Consider the following 4,386-nt stretch of genomic DNA (forward strand, 5'->3'; position numbering starts at 1 on the left):
GGAACGATTTCTCTTTGGGAGGCATGATCGAACCATAACACGCCACCCACCATGCCTCGTTCTCGACTGGGTCTACCGAATGAGGAACGAATTCCATCTTTGGCACACGGAGCTCTTCGAAATTACCTCCCTTCTTATAGGCATGAGAAATTACTATTTACTTACGGATTTTCGGACACAAACTTCGCCCAAATACACCAATCTCGTCCGAACTCGCCATACCACACGATGGGATCTCACTAGAAATCCACGATCCTAACGAGCTGGGGGGCTAACTGTTGGGGTCGAAAACGGTTACGACGAAGTTAACGTCCAAATCTCCGAAGAAGAAAAACGAAAAACCTTCTTCTACAAATACTTTTTCAAAATAGGTTCTTCCTTACAAATGCTTTGCGGAGGAAGCATGAGACATCGGGCATACAAAGAGCTCGGAAAGGGTCGCTACGCAGCGATCGAACGCGTGTTTTGCTCGGTCGCTACGTAGCGACTGAGCGTGCGTCTGCTCGGTTCCTCCGTAGTGACCGAGCGTTCGACCGCTCGGTTGCTACGTAGCGATCGAGCGTTTGTCCGCTTGGTCACTACGTAGCGACCGAGCTCGAGCCGAAGCACGGTCGCTACGTAGCAACCGACCGTTCATTCGCTCGGTCGCTACGTAGCGATCGAGCTCGAGCCGAAACTCGGTCGCTACGTAGCAACCGAGCGTTCGTTCGCTCGGTCGCTACGTAGCGACTGAGCTCCAGCCGAAGCTCGGTCGCTACGTAGCGGCCGAGCTCTTCCGAAATGTCGATACAACATTAGTCCATGCATTCTCGTCTACCCTTCGATGCTATCTTCCGAAGACCGTAGCGAACTCATTTCACGTTTCCCGCAATTCTAAGTCATCGATCAAACTTTACCGTAAAAACCGCGGAAAGTTCGTTCTTGGTAAAAAAACGCTTTGAGTTAGAAGACGGCCCAAAGGAACCTAAAACATGACTCGAGGCCTAACTTACGCTTGGTTCGCGAGGAAAGATAAATGACAAGTTTCCGCGGATAAATACGAAATTTTGTAGATAATTAGGAAGATCGGAAAAAATGGAATATCTCCATTTTTATGCTATGACGGCTTAAGGGCAGAAGAGGAAAAGCGTAAACCGACCTAGGAGCCAGTATATAAGGAGTCTTAGGCGAGAGGCATGGAGAGAGACTTTTTCAGAGAAAAATTAGCACTTAGAGCGATTTAGGCATATTTCCGTTTTTGTTATTCGAGCTGCGACTCAACTAGGTTATTGCCGTCTTAGGGTTTTAGAACTAGGAATCTCGCCGACATCTCTCGTAGCCCAGGCTCTTACCTTGTTGTAACGCTTAAACGCGAATTCGGAATAAGATATACTGTGTTCTCTTTTCGATTTCTTATACTTTATCGTTGTCATTATTGTGTTCTGATTGCTTGGCGTGTGGTATTAGCAGATATTCGGGACCTCTGGGAAATTAGGGTTTTCCTAGTTTCCTTATTTAAACGGAAATCGACAGTGCGAATTTCGGTTCCCACAAACTACAATGAATTGAGTTGAACCCTAGTTCTAGCTGTCTAGCCCTAATATCTAAGTCTTGAAGTATCGATCCCTTGCTCTAGGGTTTAGGCTCCCCTTATATAGTTATCTTGAGGTCGACGTTAGTCGGTTTGAGTTGGTTAAACTCTTCCATATTCGGAAATATGGAAGGCTCTCCTTATCGGAAGTTTTCCTTTTCCCGGAGGAAGGGGGTGGTCCCTAGGTTCGGACCCGGAGTACTTCCTAGAAGGGACCCGGAGCGTCTCCTAGCGGGGACCCAGAGACAGATGTCCTGCCTGGGGTCTGGAGGAATTCAATACCTGAGTATTTTCCCCAACAATTTTCCCCTTATTGCTCGATTTCGTCATCGAACTCGGGGAATAACCTGTGCACTCAAGTCAACCGGAGTTTCTCATTCTCAGCAGGCTTCCCCTAGGCAGGAAATCGCTCCCGTAATCCTGCGATCCCGGGTTCTCTTGTAATAGACCGGGGTCTGGCTCTATTTTTTCGAACTGCTGATTTCTTGTTGAAGAAGATGAAGCCCAGAGCTTTTAACGGTGCCTTGGAGATGGCGGAGCCTAGATCTCTGATGATTTCCGAAGAAAAGGCCTGTGTATTTGAGCGTGATGCGTAGAGGCAGGTACGGAGGTAGGTGCGAGTTTTGAAGGTTCTGGACACTTCAAAGGATACCCAAATCGACCCCTCTTTCAAGAGGTACATACCCCTTTTTATCTTTGCGCGAAACTTCCCTTTTTAGGGAGAATTTCCCTTTCTCTTGCGAGGACCGAGTTTCCTTTTTTGATGCCGGTTGTTTATGCCAAGGATTTTCTGGGATATTTGGAAACATCCTTGTTTCCTTTTCCGGCTCCACGAAGAGGGGTGATCCGGACGTATATAAGGGCTCGTGATATCTCCCTACTGGCCTCAATCCAATTCCGGCGCTGACTTCCGGTTGAGAAAGATCAATCCCAAACTGCTTGCCACGTCCTCACTCGTGGGTGGTCGTTGTTGGGGTCAAAATCGGTCACGACGGAATCAATTTCTGAAAATCGGTCACGACGGATTCCGAAGAACATTCAAATTCCTCGTATAACATAGGCAATTCGAGGTGTTCAGCTAACCGTTGTCGTTTTATACGATCAATCCGAATTCGAGAGAATGAGTTCTTGCGGTTTTTAAATCGTAAAGTTCCAATGGTGACTCAGATCAAGAAGAAACAGGAGCAGGTTCGATCGAATCCCAAAGGGGGGGAGCTACGAGGACGTGGCGAAGGCAGGCTGATTGATCCAACTCGCCGAACGGGTGAGTTGGATGGCTTGATCGATCCAACTCGCCCGTTCATCGAGTTGAACGGCTGGGTCGATTCAACTCGCCCGTTCGGCGAGTTGGACGGTGTGGTCTGTCTAACTCGCCGAACGGGCGAGTTGGTCGGTGCATCCGGTCCAACTCGCCCTTTCGGCGAGTTGGACGATGGGTGTTTCCCTGTCCGGGATCCGTTGTCCTAGGCCTTGAGTAACCTTTCTCGAAGACTTATCATGTGAATCCTTTTCGGAATTGTTGTGAACTTGATTTTAGGTTTTGACACTTCTCTATTCTTTTTAATTTTATCTCTCTTTTCCAAAGAGTACATTTTCCGGGAAGTTTCTGACATTGATTCCATCGTTACCGATTTTGACCGCAATAGTTAGCCCCCATCTCGCTAGAATTTTTGCGATGTTCTTGGGAGCTGTTAGGCAGGTCAGGTAAGTTAGGCGGAATTAATGGTTGGAAGTTGTCTGTTCACTCCACTAAAAGTGGAGTGCGATAAGATTGGGGCTGCGCCTTGTGAAGGCTTCCTACGTACACTTGTCGAAGGGATCAAGCCTTTCGTAGTTCGTCCTAGAGTTGAGATTCTTACAACCTGTTTACTAGTCAGACCTTTACGGTCTAGTTAGTCGTGTAGAGGATATTAAGCATTTATATGAGTGTAGAGGGAAGACTACGAGTTGTCATCTCGTAATCTAACTCTGGGTGAGCTGCTATATTTGTGATCTGTTTCAAGAGTTTTCCACAGTGCGTAAACTTACGGGATTTCTGAAGACGCTCGAATATTAGCCAAGAGAAAATTTTTGGGATCTCGTATCAGAGTGTTTGATACTATGCCTAGAGATGTTAGAAACCAGTGTGCTAGATTTAGGGCAAGATCTAGGTCTAATCACGGCTTTAGGGGGTGCGATGACTACTTCGACTTACGTTTCCCGTATCATTTTCGACATGATTCCGTCCCGCTTTAAAGTCTGCGATATGTTCTCGGCTTACGTGACTTGAATGGTAGGAATTGAGCATCTCTTCGAGGACAATTTTTAAGTCTCCCGAATGTGCTGGCCAAAATTTTCGATTTTTTATATAGCGTTATTACCCTTGTGTCGGGTGTTCGAGAGCTATCTCTACGAGATGGCTTAGACTGATTTGGACGTTAAGAGTTTATTGTGATCAGCAACAAACTTATCGGTAGATATTACCGTTTTGGAGTCTTCGCGAAGAATGCGTGTTTAAGAAAATGTTGACGAGGAAGGTATTTTTGTCGAAAACACTTATTCTTTAAGCGTCTGTGACGTTTCGCGATGCTGAAGATTGGTTTTTCTTTTGCATACTGCGTTTCGTGGTATAAATGTTTGCGGGCCTGAAGATGTTTTGCGGTGTTGCAAGAGTTTAGTCTTAATCCTACGCCGGAGAAACATTTTTGGTTTGTGTGCGGATGTTTAAAGCCAAAACTGTTGTTGCTGTTTGGATGCTAATAGTTCGATTTGCGATAGAGGAATTAGGATCATTGATGTGTTGTGATTTTGCATAGTTTTAGCTTTGTTATTTCATA

This window comes from Brassica oleracea, chromosome C7, assembly GCF_000695525.1.
Source record: "Brassica oleracea var. oleracea cultivar TO1000 chromosome C7, BOL, whole genome shotgun sequence".
NCBI lineage: Eukaryota > Viridiplantae > Streptophyta > Magnoliopsida > Brassicales > Brassicaceae > Brassica > Brassica oleracea.